Here is a 13536-nt window from a genome sequence, read left to right on the forward strand (position 1 = left end):
ACAGCACCTTCACCCCCTGCTGTTCCCACCCGCCTCAACACCGTTGGAAGGGAGGAGAACCAATTAAGGCGGGGGGTGGGGTGGAACGAGCAGCTGTCTACCCTTAGCAGGAGGGCTCCTGATTACATACCTCTCCTGCTGCTGCTGCTGCTGGCTGTCCAGCAGCAGACTGAAGGTGGCTGCTGCTGTGCACAGGTATATAAAGGCTCAGAGCCTATTATGACACGCGCAGCCAGCGTTCCATTGCCACATTCCATCTACTGCAGGCAGGATACCTGGCTGGCTGAATGTCGCTGAGAAGCTCACAGAGACCGCCATAAGCAACAGTTTAACAGAATGCCACAGACTAATCAACCAAACTTTTTGGGTTGGGTTCTCTTTTATAGTCTGCAGGCATTAAATGAAAGAAGTCAGTGTTCCAGCAGAAGGAGACAACGTTTCAGAAAAGGCATTGTAGCAAACCAAAAAAGAAATTTTAAGCGCAGCAGAGTAACCAGCGCACATACCTGTTAGCTCAGGTGAGTTTAAAAGGCTGCTGTTGATAACAAGGGCATTTGCTAAATAGATGGTGTGTGTGCAACAATATACTGAAAGGTCAATTATATTGTGCAGCTTATCTCACCACCTGTAGTTATTTAGGTGAAAGCTCCAAAATGCTTGCCTAATATGTCTGTTTATCCAAAAGGAAGTAAAAAGGGAGAGCTAGAAAGATAGCATTGCATCACATTACATGGCAATGCAATGCACAGTTGCTGAAGTTGAACCAAAATGAGCTTGTAATCTGGCTTCTGCAACTTTGAACATGAAAAATCCAATGAGGAGAAGAAAAGCAAAGCCAAAGAGTCCATCCCAAAATCCGACAAACAAGCAAAATGAACAAAAAACATTGAATTCAATTCTTTCTGATTTTAGAAACTGCATTAAAGAAGGGGTGCACCGGTCCTGGAGATACTGCAATACCAGGTCAATGCGTGGAGTGGACAGAGCAAGCTCTTTTTCCATCTCCATGTTCTAAAAATCCATTTAATATATGGTCCCCAGATAGGGGACGTATCAGATATTAAACTGATAAGAACAGATACTACACTTGATCTTAGCCAAAAGGCCGAGAAGCGATAACCAGAATTGGTTTCAAACTACGGAGCCACCCAAGGATCCTGAAAAGTCCATTTGTGGAGATGAGCTCCTGGACTCCCGTTAAGAAGACATGTTGTCAACCTCTAGATCCCTTACATGCCTGCACTTTTCGGCTTGCTGCTGCTGCAATCCACGCGTTTTAGATCTGCATAACTCCACCTCTTTAAACACAGCACCTTCACCCCCTGCTGTTCCCACCCGCCTCAACACCGTTGGAAGGGAGGAGAACCAATTAAGGCGGGGGGTGGGGTGGAACGAGCAGCTGTCTACCCTTATCAGCAGGGCTCCTGATTGCATACCTCTCCTGCTGCTGCTGCTGCTGGCTGTCCAGCAGCAGACTGAAGGTGGCTGCTGCTGTGCACAGGTATATAAAGGCTCAGAGCCTATTATGACACGCGCAGCCAGCGTTCCATTGCCACATTCCATCTACTGCAGGCAGGATACCTGGCTGGCTGAATGTCGCTGAGAAGCTCACAGAGACCGCCATAAGCAACAGTTTAACAGAATGCCACAGACTAATCAACCAAACTTTTTGGGTTGGGTTCTCTTTTATAGTCTGCAGGCATTAAATGAAAGAAGTCAGTGTTCCAGCAGAAGGAGACAACGTTTCAGAAAAGGCATTGTAGCAAACCAAAAAAGAAATTTTAAGCGCAGCAGAGTAACCAGCGCACATACCTGTTAGCTCAGGTGAGTTTAAAAGGCTGCTGTTGATAACAAGGGCATTTGCTAAATAGATGGTGTGTGTGCAACAATATACTGAAAGGTCAATTATATTGTGCAGCTTATCTCACCACCTGTAGTTATTTAGGTGAAAGCTCCAAAATGCTTGCCTAATATGTCTGTTTATCCAAAAGGAAGTAAAAAGGGAGAGCTAGAAAGATAGCATTGCATCACATTACATGGCAATGCAATGCACAGTTGCTGAAGTTGAACCAAAATGAGCTTGTAATCTGGCTTCTGCAACTTTGAACATGAAAAATCCAATGAGGAGAAGAAAAGCAAAGCCAAAGAGTCCATCCCAAAATCCGACAAACAAGCAAAATGAACAAAAAACATTGAATTCAATTCTTTCTGATTTTAGAAACTGCATTAAAGAAGGGGTGCACCGGTCCTGGAGATACTGCAATACCAGGTCAATGCGTGGAGTGGACAGAGCAAGCTCTTTTTCCATCTCCCTGTTCTAAAAATCCATTTAATATATGGTCCCCAGATAGGGGACGTATCAGATATTAAACTGATAAGAACAGATACTACACTTGATCTTAGCCAAAAGGCCGAGAAGCGATAACCAGAATTGGTTTCAAACTACGGAGCCACCCAAGGATCCTGAAAAGTCCATTTGTGGAGATGAGCTCCTGGACTCCCGTTAAGAAGACATGTTGTCAACCTCTAGATCCCTTACATGCCTGCACTTTTCGGCTTGCTGCTGCTGCAATCCACGCGTTTTAGATCTGCATAACTCCACCTCTTTAAACACAGCACCTTCACCCCCTGCTGTTCCCACCCGCCTCAACACCGTTGGAAGGGAGGAGAACCAATTAAGGCGGGGGGTGGGGTGGAACGAGCAGCTGTCTACCCTTAGCAGGAGGGCTCCTGATTACATACCTCTCCTGCTGCTGCTGCTGCTGGCTGTCCAGCAGCAGACTGAAGGTGGCTGCTGCTGTGCACAGGTATATAAAGGCTCAGAGCCTATTATGACACGCGCAGCCAGCGTTCCATTGCCACATTCCATCTACTGCAGGCAGGATACCTGGCTGGCTGAATGTCGCTGAGAAGCTCACAGAGACCGCCATAAGCAACAGTTTAACAGAATGCCACAGACTAATCAACCAAACTTTTTGGGTTGGGTTCTCTTTTATAGTCTGCAGGCATTAAATGAAAGAAGTCAGTGTTCCAGCAGAAGGAGACAACGTTTCAGAAAAGGCATTGTAGCAAACCAAAAAAGAAATTTTAAGCGCAGCAGAGTAACCAGCGCACATACCTGTTAGCTCAGGTGAGTTTAAAAGGCTGCTGTTGATAACAAGGGCATTTGCTAAATAGATGGTGTGTGTGCAACAATATACTGAAAGGTCAATTATATTGTGCAGCTTATCTCACCACCTGTAGTTATTTAGGTGAAAGCTCCAAAATGCTTGCCTAATATGTCTGTTTATCCAAAAGGAAGTAAAAAGGGAGAGCTAGAAAGATAGCATTGCATCACATTACATGGCAATGCAATGCACAGTTGCTGAAGTTGAACCAAAATGAGCTTGTAATCTGGCTTCTGCAACTTTGAACATGAAAAATCCAATGAGGAGAAGAAAAGCAAAGCCAAAGAGTCCATCCCAAAATCCGACAAACAAGCAAAATGAACAAAAAACATTGAATTCAATTCTTTCTGATTTTAGAAACTGCATTAAAGAAGGGGTGCACCGGTCCTGGAGATACTGCAATACCAGGTCAATGCGTGGAGTGGACAGAGCAAGCTCTTTTTCCATCTCCCTGTTCTAAAAATCCATTTAATATATGGTCCCCAGATAGGGGACGTATCAGATATTAAACTGATAAGAACAGATACTACACTTGATCTTAGCCAAAAGGCCGAGAAGCGATAACCAGAATTGGTTTCAAACTACGGAGCCACCCAAGGATCCTGAAAAGTCCATTTGTGGAGATGAGCTCCTGGACTCCCGTTAAGAAGACATGTTGTCAACCTCTAGATCCCTTACATGCCTGCACTTTTCGGCTTGCTGCTGCTGCAATCCACGCGTTTTAGATCTGCATAACTCCACCTCTTTAAACACAGCACCTTCACCCCCTGCTGTTCCCACCCGCCTCAACACCGTTGGAAGGGAGGAGAACCAATTAAGGCGGGGGGTGGGGTGGAACGAGCAGCTGTCTACCCTTAGCAGGAGGGCTCCTGATTACATACCTCTCCTGCTGCTGCTGCTGCTGGCTGTCCAGCAGCAGACTGAAGGTGGCTGCTGCTGTGCACAGGTATATAAAGGCTCAGAGCCTATTATGACACGCGCAGCCAGCGTTCCATTGCCACATTCCATCTACTGCAGGCAGGATACCTGGCTGGCTGAATGTCGCTGAGAAGCTCACAGAGACCGCCATAAGCAACAGTTTAACAGAATGCCACAGACTAATCAACCAAACTTTTTGGGTTGGGTTCTCTTTTATAGTCTGCAGGCATTAAATGAAAGAAGTCAGTGTTCCTGCAGAAGGAGACAACGTTTCAGAAAAGGCATTGTAGCAAACCAAAAAAGAAATTTTAAGCGCAGCAGAGTAACCAGCGCACATACCTGTTAGCTCAGGTGAGTTTAAAAGGCTGCTGTTGATAACAAGGGCATTTGCTAAATAGATGGTGTGTGTGCAACAATATACTGAAAGGTCAATTATATTGTGCAGCTTATCTCACCACCTGTAGTTATTTAGGTGAAAGCTCCAAAATGCTTGCCTAATATGTCTGTTTATCCAAAAGGAAGTAAAAAGGGAGAGCTAGAAAGATAGCATTGCATCACATTACATGGCAATGCAATGCACAGTTGCTGAAGTTGAACCAAAATGAGCTTGTAATCTGGCTTCTGCAACTTTGAACATGAAAAATCCAATGAGGAGAAGAAAAGCAAAGCCAAAGAGTCCATCCCAAAATCCGACAAACAAGCAAAATGAACAAAAAACATTGAATTCAATTCTTTCTGATTTTAGAAACTGCATTAAAGAAGGGGTGCACCGGTCCTGGAGATACTGCAATACCAGGTCAATGCGTGGAGTGGACAGAGCAAGCTCTTTTTCCATCTCCCTGTTCTAAAAATCCATTTAATATATGGTCCCCAGATAGGGGACGTATCAGATATTAAACTGATAAGAACAGATACTACACTTGATCTTAGCCAAAAGGCCGAGAAGCGATAACCAGAATTGGTTTCAAACTACGGAGCCACCCAAGGATCCTGAAAAGTCCATTTGTGGAGATGAGCTCCTGGACTCCCGTTAAGAAGACATGTTGTCAACCTCTAGATCCCTTACATGCCTGCACTTTTCGGCTTGCTGCTGCTGCAATCCACGCGTTTTAGATCTGCATAACTCCACCTCTTTAAACACAGCACCTTCACCCCCTGCTGTTCCCACCCGCCTCAACACCGTTGGAAGGGAGGAGAACCAATTAAGGCGGGGGGTGGGGTGGAACGAGCAGCTGTCTACCCTTAGCAGGAGGGCTCCTGATTACATACCTCTCCTGCTGCTGCTGCTGCTGGCTGTCCAGCAGCAGACTGAAGGTGGCTGCTGCTGTGCACAGGTATATAAAGGCTCAGAGCCTATTATGACACGCGCAGCCAGCGTTCCATTGCCACATTCCATCTACTGCAGGCAGGATACCTGGCTGGCTGAATGTCGCTGAGAAGCTCACAGAGACCGCCATAAGCAACAGTTTAACAGAATGCCACAGACTAATCAACCAAACTTTTTGGGTTGGGTTCTCTTTTATAGTCTGCAGGCATTAAATGAAAGAAGTCAGTGTTCCAGCAGAAGGAGACAACGTTTCAGAAAAGGCATTGTAGCAAACCAAAAAAGAAATTTTAAGCGCAGCAGAGTAACCAGCGCACATACCTGTTAGCTCAGGTGAGTTTAAAAGGCTGCTGTTGATAACAAGGGCATTTGCTAAATAGATGGTGTGTGTGCAACAATATACTGAAAGGTCAATTATATTGTGCAGCTTATCTCACCACCTGTAGTTATTTAGGTGAAAGCTCCAAAATGCTTGCCTAATATGTCTGTTTATCCAAAAGGAAGTAAAAAGGGAGAGCTAGAAAGATAGCATTGCATCACATTACATGGCAATGCAATGCACAGTTGCTGAAGTTGAACCAAAATGAGCTTGTAATCTGGCTTCTGCAACTTTGAACATGAAAAATCCAATGAGGAGAAGAAAAGCAAAGCCAAAGAGTCCATCCCAAAATCTGACAAACAAGCAAAATGAACAAAAAACATTGAATTCAATTCTTTCTGATTTTAGAAACTGCATTAAAGAAGGGGTGCAACGGTCCTGGAGATACTGCAATACCAGGTCAATGCGTGGAGTGGACAGAGCAAGCTCTTTTTCCATCTCCCTGTTCTAAAAATCCATTTAATATATGGTCCCCAGATAGGGGACGTATCAGATATTAAACTGATAAGAACAGATACTACACTTGATCTTAGCCAAAAGGCCGAGAAGCGATAACCAGAATTGGTTTCAAACTACGGAGCCACCCAAGGATCCTGAAAAGTCCATTTGTGGAGATGAGCTCCTGGACTCCCGTTAAGAAGACATGTTGTCAACCTCTAGATCCCTTACATGCCTGCACTTTTCGGCTTGCTGCTGCTGCAATCCACGCGTTTTAGATCTGCATAACTCCACCTCTTTAAACACAGCACCTTCACCCCCTGCTGTTCCCACCCGCCTCAACACCGTTGGAAGGGAGGAGAACCAATTAAGGCGGGGGGTGGGGTGGAACGAGCAGCTGTCTACCCTTAGCAGGAGGGCTCCTGATTACATACCTCTCCTGCTGCTGCTGCTGCTGGCTGTCCAGCAGCAGACTGAAGGTGGCTGCTGCTGTGCACAGGTATATAAAGGCTCAGAGCCTATTATGACACGCGCAGCCAGCGTTCCATTGCCACATTCCATCTACTGCAGGCAGGATACCTGGCTGGCTGAATGTCGCTGAGAAGCTCACAGAGACCGCCATAAGCAACAGTTTAACAGAATGCCACAGACTAATCAAAAAAACTTTTTGGGTTGGGTTCTCTTTTATAGTCTGCAGGCATTAAATGAAAGAAGTCAGTGTTCCAGCAGAAGGAGACAACGTTTCAGAAAAGGCATTGTAGCAAACCAAAAAAGAAATTTTAAGCGCAGCAGAGTAACCAGCGCACATACCTGTTAGCTCAGGTGAGTTTAAAAGGCTGCTGTTGATAACAAGGGCATTTGCTAAATAGATGGTGTGTGTGCAACAATATACTGAAAGGTCAATTATATTGTGCAGCTTATCTCACCACCTGTAGTTATTTAGGTGAAAGCTCCAAAATGCTTGCCTAATATGTCTGTTTATCCAAAAGGAAGTAAAAAGGGAGAGCTAGAAAGATAGCATTGCATCACATTACATGGCAATGCAATGCACAGTTGCTGAAGTTGAACCAAAATGAGCTTGTAATCTGGCTTCTGCAACTTTGAACATGAAAAATCCAATGAGGAGAAGAAAAGCAAAGCCAAAGAGTCCATCCCAAAATCCGACAAACAAGCAAAATGAACAAAAAACATTGAATTCAATTCTTTCTGATTTTAGAAACTGCATTAAAGAAGGGGTGCACCGGTCCTGGAGATACTGCAATACCAGGTCAATGCGTGGAGTGGACAGAGCAAGCTCTTTTTCCATCTCCCTGTTCTAAAAATCCATTTAATATATGGTCCCCAGATAGGGGACGTATCAGATATTAAACTGATAAGAACAGATACTACACTTAATCTTAGCCAAAAGGCCGAGAAGCGATAACCAGAATTGGTTTCAAACTACGGAGCCACCCAAGGATCCTGAAAAGTCCATTTGTGGAGATGAGCTCCTGGACTCCCGTTAAGAAGACATGTTGTCAACCTCTAGATCCCTTACATGCCTGCACTTTTCGGCTTGCTGCTGCTGCAATCCACGCGTTTTAGATCTGCATAACTCCACCTCTTTAAACATAGCACCTTCACCCCCTGCTGTTCCCACCCGCCTCAACACCGTTGGAAGGGAGGAGAACCAATTAAGGCGGGGGGTGGGGTGGAACGAGCAGCTGTCTACCCTTAGCAGGAGGGCTCCTGATTACATACCTCTCCTGCTGCTGCTGCTGCTGGCTGTCCAGCAGCAGACTGAAGGTGGCTGCTGCTGTGCACAGGTATATAAAGGCTCAGAGCCTATTATGACACGCGCAGCCAGCGTTCCATTGCCACATTCCATCTACTGCAGGCAGGATACCTGGCTGGCTGAATGTCGCTGAGAAGCTCACAGAGACCGCCATAAGCAACAGTTTAACAGAATGCCACAGACTAATCAACCAAACTTTTTGGGTTGGGTTCTCTTTTATAGTCTGCAGGCATTAAATGAAAGAAGTCAGTGTTCCAGCAGAAGGAGACAACGTTTCAGAAAAGGCATTGTAGCAAACCAAAAAAGAAATTTTAAGCGCAGCAGAGTAACCAGCGCACATACCTGTTAGCTCAGGTGAGTTTAAAAGGCTGCTGTTGATAACAAGGGCATTTGCTAAATAGATGGTGTGTGTGCAACAATATACTGAAAGGTCAATTATATTGTGCAGCTTATCTCACCACCTGTAGTTATTTAGGTGAAAGCTCCAAAATGCTTGCCTAATATGTCTGTTTATCCAAAAGGAAGTAAAAAGGGAGAGCTAGAAAGATAGCATTGCATCACATTACATGGCAATGCAATGCACAGTTGCTGAAGTTGGACCAAAATGAGCTTGTAATCTGGTTTCTGCAACTTTGAACATGAAAAATCCAATGAGGAGAAGAAAAGCAAAGCCAAAGAGTCCATCCCAAAATCCGACAAACAAGCAAAATGAACAAAAAACATTGAATTCAATTCTTTCTGATTTTAGAAACTGCATTAAAGAAGGGGTGCACCGGTCCTGGAGATACTGCAATACCAGGTCAATGCGTGGAGTGGACAGAGCAAGCTCTTTTTCCATCTCCCTGTTCTAAAAATCCATTTAATATATGGTCCCCAGATAGGGGACGTATCAGATATTAAACTGATAAGAACAGATACTACACTTGATCTTAGCCAAAAGGCCGAGAAGCGATAACCAGAATTGGTTTCAAACTACGGAGCCACCCAAGGATCCTGAAAAGTCCATTTGTGGAGATGAGCTCCTGGACTCCCGTTAAGAAGACATGTTGTCAACCTCTAGATCCCTTACATGCCTGCACTTTTCGGCTTGCTGCTGCTGCAATCCACGCGTTTTAGATCTGCATAACTCCACCTCTTTAAACACAGCACCTTCACCCCCTGCTGTTCCCACCCGCCTCAACACCGTTGGAAGGGAGGAGAACCAATTAAGGCGGGGGGTGGGGTGGAACGAGCAGCTGTCTACCCTTAGCAGGAGGGCTCCTGATTACATACCTCTCCTGCTGCTGCTGCTGCTGGCTGTCCAGCAGCAGACTGAAGGTGGCTGCTGCTGTGCACAGGTATATAAAGGCTCAGAGCCTATTATGACACGCGCAGCCAGCGTTCCATTGCCACATTCCATCTACTGCAGGCAGGATACCTGGCTGGCTGAATGTCGCTGAGAAGCTCACAGAGACCGCCATAAGCAACAGTTTAACAGAATGCCACAGACTAATCAACCAAACTTTTTGGGTTGGGTTCTCTTTTATAGTCTGCAGGCATTAAATGAAAGAAGTCAGTGTTCCTGCAGAAGGAGACAACGTTTCAGAAAAGGCATTGTAGCAAACCAAAAAAGAAATTTTAAGCGCAGCAGAGTAACCAGCGCACATACCTGTTAGCTCAGGTGAGTTTAAAAGGCTGCTGTTGATAACAAGGGCATTTGCTAAATAGATGGTGTGTGTGCAACAATATACTGAAAGGTCAATTATATTGTGCAGCTTATCTCACCACCTGTAGTTATTTAGGTGAAAGCTCCAAAATGCTTGCCTAATATGTCTGTTTATCCAAAAGGAAGTAAAAAGGGAGAGCTAGAAAGATAGCATTGCATCACATTACATGGCAATGCAATGCACAGTTGCTGAAGTTGAACCAAAATGAGCTTGTAATCTGGCTTCTGCAACTTTGAACATGAAAAATCCAATGAGGAGAAGAAAAGCAAAGCCAAAGAGTCCATCCCAAAATCCGACAAACAAGCAAAATGAACAAAAAACATTGAATTCAATTCTTTCTGATTTTAGAAACTGCATTAAAGAAGGGGTGCACCGGTCCTGGAGATACTGCAATACCAGGTCAATGCGTGGAGTGGACAGAGCAAGCTCTTTTTCCATCTCCCTGTTCTAAAAATCCATTTAATATATGGTCCCCAGATAGGGGACGTATCAGATATTAAACTGATAAGAACAGATACTACACTTGATCTTAGCCAAAAGGCCGAGAAGCGATAACCAGAATTGGTTTCAAACTACGGAGCCACCCAAGGATCCTGAAAAGTCCATTTGTGGAGATGAGCTCCTGGACTCCCGTTAAGAAGACATGTTGTCAACCTCTAGATCCCTTACATGCCTGCACTTTTCGGCTTGCTGCTGCTGCAATCCACGCGTTTTAGATCTGCATAACTCCACCTCTTTAAACACAGCACCTTCACCCCCTGCTGTTCCCACCCGCCTCAACACCGTTGGAAGGGAGGAGAACCAATTAAGGCGGGGGGTGGGGTGGAACGAGCAGCTGTCTACCCTTAGCAGGAGGGCTCCTGATTACATACCTCTCCTGCTGCTGCTGCTGCTGGCTGTCCAGCAGCAGACTGAAGGTGGCTGCTGCTGTGCACAGGTATATAAAGGCTCAGAGCCTATTATGACACGCGCAGCCAGCGTTCCATTGCCACATTCCATCTACTGCAGGCAGGATACCTGGCTGGCTGAATGTCGCTGAGAAGCTCACAGAGACCGCCATAAGCAACAGTTTAACAGAATGCCACAGACTAATCAACCAAACTTTTTGGGTTGGGTTCTCTTTTATAGTCTGCAGGCATTAAATGAAAGAAGTCAGTGTTCCAGCAGAAGGAGACAACGTTTCAGAAAAGGCATTGTAGCAAACCAAAAAAGAAATTTTAAGCGCAGCAGAGTAACCAGCGCACATACCTGTTAGCTCAGGTGAGTTTAAAAGGCTGCTGTTGATAACAAGGGCATTTGCTAAATAGATGGTGTGTGTGCAACAATATACTGAAAGGTCAATTATATTGTGCAGCTTATCTCACCACCTGTAGTTATTTAGGTGAAAGCTCCAAAATGCTTGCCTAATATGTCTGTTTATCCAAAAGGAAGTAAAAAGGGAGAGCTAGAAAGATAGCATTGCATCACATTACATGGCAATGCAATGCACAGTTGCTGAAGTTGAACCAAAATGAGCTTGTAATCTGGCTTCTGCAACTTTGAACATGAAAAATCCAATGAGGAGAAGAAAAGCAAAGCCAAAGAGTCCATCCCAAAATCCGACAAACAAGCAAAATGAACAAAAAACATTGAATTCAATTCTTTCTGATTTTAGAAACTGCATTAAAGAAGGGGTGCAACGGTCCTGGAGATACTGCAATACCAGGTCAATGCGTGGAGTGGACAGAGCAAGCTCTTTTTCCATCTCCCTGTTCTAAAAATCCATTTAATATATGGTCCCCAGATAGGGGACGTATCAGATATTAAACTGATAAGAACAGATACTACACTTGATCTTAGCCAAAAGGCCGAGAAGCGATAACCAGAATTGGTTTCAAACTACGGAGCCACCCAAGGATCCTGAAAAGTCCATTTGTGGAGATGAGCTCCTGGACTCCCGTTAAGAAGACATGTTGTCAACCTCTAGATCCCTTACATGCCTGCACTTTTCGGCTTGCTGCTGCTGCAATCCACGCGTTTTAGATCTGCATAACTCCACCTCTTTAAACACAGCACCTTCACCCCCTGCTGTTCCCACCCGCCTCAACACCGTTGGAAGGGAGGAGAACCAATTAAGGCGGGGGGTGGGGTGGAACGAGCAGCTGTCTACCCTTAGCAGGAGGGCTCCTGATTACATACCTCTCCTGCTGCTGCTGCTGCTGGCTGTCCAGCAGCAGACTGAAGGTGGCTGCTGCTGTGCACAGGTATATAAAGGCTCAGAGCCTATTATGACACGCGCAGCCAGCGTTCCATTGCCACATTCCATCTACTGCAGGCAGGATACCTGGCTGGCTGAATGTCGCTGAGAAGCTCACAGAGACCGCCATAAGCAACAGTTTAACAGAATGCCACAGACTAATCAAAAAAACTTTTTGGGTTGGGTTCTCTTTTATAGTCTGCAGGCATTAAATGAAAGAAGTCAGTGTTCCAGCAGAAGGAGACAACGTTTCAGAAAAGGCATTGTAGCAAACCAAAAAAGAAATTTTAAGCGCAGCAGAGTAACCAGCGCACATACCTGTTAGCTCAGGTGAGTTTAAAAGGCTGCTGTTGATAACAAGGGCATTTGCTAAATAGATGGTGTGTGTGCAACAATATACTGAAAGGTCAATTATATTGTGCAGCTTATCTCACCACCTGTAGTTATTTAGGTGAAAGCTCCAAAATGCTTGCCTAATATGTCTGTTTATCCAAAAGGAAGTAAAAAGGGAGAGCTAGAAAGATAGCATTGCATCACATTACATGGCAATGCAATGCACAGTTGCTGAAGTTGAACCAAAATGAGCTTGTAATCTGGCTTCTGCAACTTTGAACATGAAAAATCCAATGAGGAGAAGAAAAGCAAAGCCAAAGAGTCCATCCCAAAATCCGACAAACAAGCAAAATGAACAAAAAACATTGAATTCAATTCTTTCTGATTTTAGAAACTGCATTAAAGAAGGGGTGCACCGGTCCTGGAGATACTGCAATACCAGGTCAATGCGTGGAGTGGACAGAGCAAGCTCTTTTTCCATCTCCCTGTTCTAAAAATCCATTTAATATATGGTCCCCAGATAGGGGACGTATCAGATATTAAACTGATAAGAACAGATACTACACTTAATCTTAGCCAAAAGGCCGAGAAGCGATAACCAGAATTGGTTTCAAACTACGGAGCCACCCAAGGATCCTGAAAAGTCCATTTGTGGAGATGAGCTCCTGGACTCCCGTTAAGAAGACATGTTGTCAACCTCTAGATCCCTTACATGCCTGCACTTTTCGGCTTGCTGCTGCTGCAATCCACGCGTTTTAGATCTGCATAACTCCACCTCTTTAAACATAGCACCTTCACCCCCTGCTGTTCCCACCCGCCTCAACACCGTTGGAAGGGAGGAGAACCAATTAAGGCGGGGGGTGGGGTGGAACGAGCAGCTGTCTACCCTTAGCAGGAGGGCTCCTGATTACATACCTCTCCTGCTGCTGCTGCTGCTGGCTGTCCAGCAGCAGACTGAAGGTGGCTGCTGCTGTGCACAGGTATATAAAGGCTCAGAGCCTATTATGACACGCGCAGCCAGCGTTCCATTGCCACATTCCATCTACTGCAGGCAGGATACCTGGCTGGCTGAATGTCGCTGAGAAGCTCACAGAGACCGCCATAAGCAACAGTTTAACAGAATGCCACAGACTAATCAACCAAACTTTTTGGGTTGGGTTCTCTTTTATAGTCTGCAGGCATTAAATGAAAGAAGTCAGTGTTCCAGCAGAAGGAGACAACGTTTCAGAAAAGGCATTGTAGCAAACCAAAAAAGAAATTT

General features: G+C 45.1%; 10 non-coding genes across 10 annotated transcripts; all 10 read right to left on the reverse strand.

The window, feature by feature from the left end:
* Nucleotides 1–926: 926 nt before the first annotated feature.
* On the reverse strand, nucleotides 927–1117 carry LOC141231930 (U2 spliceosomal RNA). The gene has a single exon (XR_012298200.1). It is a non-coding gene; the product is annotated as a U2 spliceosomal RNA (small nuclear RNA).
* Nucleotides 1118–2232: 1115 nt separating this feature from the next.
* LOC141232127 (U2 spliceosomal RNA) lies at nucleotides 2233–2423 on the reverse strand. Its single transcript, XR_012298390.1, has one exon. It is a non-coding gene; the product is annotated as a U2 spliceosomal RNA (small nuclear RNA).
* A 1115-nt stretch (nucleotides 2424–3538) lies between these two features.
* LOC141232138 (U2 spliceosomal RNA) lies at nucleotides 3539–3729 on the reverse strand. The gene has a single exon (XR_012298401.1). It is a non-coding gene; the product is annotated as a U2 spliceosomal RNA (small nuclear RNA).
* Nucleotides 3730–4844: 1115 nt separating this feature from the next.
* Nucleotides 4845–5035, reverse strand: LOC141232150 (U2 spliceosomal RNA). Its single transcript, XR_012298412.1, has one exon. It is a non-coding gene; the product is annotated as a U2 spliceosomal RNA (small nuclear RNA).
* Nucleotides 5036–6150: 1115 nt separating this feature from the next.
* Nucleotides 6151–6341, reverse strand: LOC141231742 (U2 spliceosomal RNA). Its single transcript, XR_012298053.1, has one exon. It is a non-coding gene; the product is annotated as a U2 spliceosomal RNA (small nuclear RNA).
* A 1115-nt stretch (nucleotides 6342–7456) lies between these two features.
* On the reverse strand, nucleotides 7457–7647 carry LOC141231750 (U2 spliceosomal RNA). Its single transcript, XR_012298060.1, has one exon. It is a non-coding gene; the product is annotated as a U2 spliceosomal RNA (small nuclear RNA).
* A 1115-nt stretch (nucleotides 7648–8762) lies between these two features.
* LOC141232163 (U2 spliceosomal RNA) lies at nucleotides 8763–8953 on the reverse strand. The gene has a single exon (XR_012298423.1). It is a non-coding gene; the product is annotated as a U2 spliceosomal RNA (small nuclear RNA).
* Nucleotides 8954–10068: 1115 nt separating this feature from the next.
* Nucleotides 10069–10259, reverse strand: LOC141232175 (U2 spliceosomal RNA). The gene has a single exon (XR_012298434.1). It is a non-coding gene; the product is annotated as a U2 spliceosomal RNA (small nuclear RNA).
* Nucleotides 10260–11374: 1115 nt separating this feature from the next.
* Nucleotides 11375–11565, reverse strand: LOC141231743 (U2 spliceosomal RNA). The gene has a single exon (XR_012298054.1). It is a non-coding gene; the product is annotated as a U2 spliceosomal RNA (small nuclear RNA).
* Nucleotides 11566–12680: 1115 nt separating this feature from the next.
* Nucleotides 12681–12871, reverse strand: LOC141231751 (U2 spliceosomal RNA). Its single transcript, XR_012298061.1, has one exon. It is a non-coding gene; the product is annotated as a U2 spliceosomal RNA (small nuclear RNA).
* Between the last annotated feature and the right edge of the window lie 665 nt (nucleotides 12872–13536).

Source organism: Phyllobates terribilis, unplaced genomic scaffold, assembly GCF_046119375.1.
Source record: "Phyllobates terribilis strain yellow unplaced genomic scaffold, ASM4611937v1 Scaffold_538__1_contigs__length_1162401, whole genome shotgun sequence".
Lineage (NCBI taxonomy): Eukaryota > Metazoa > Chordata > Amphibia > Anura > Dendrobatidae > Phyllobates > Phyllobates terribilis.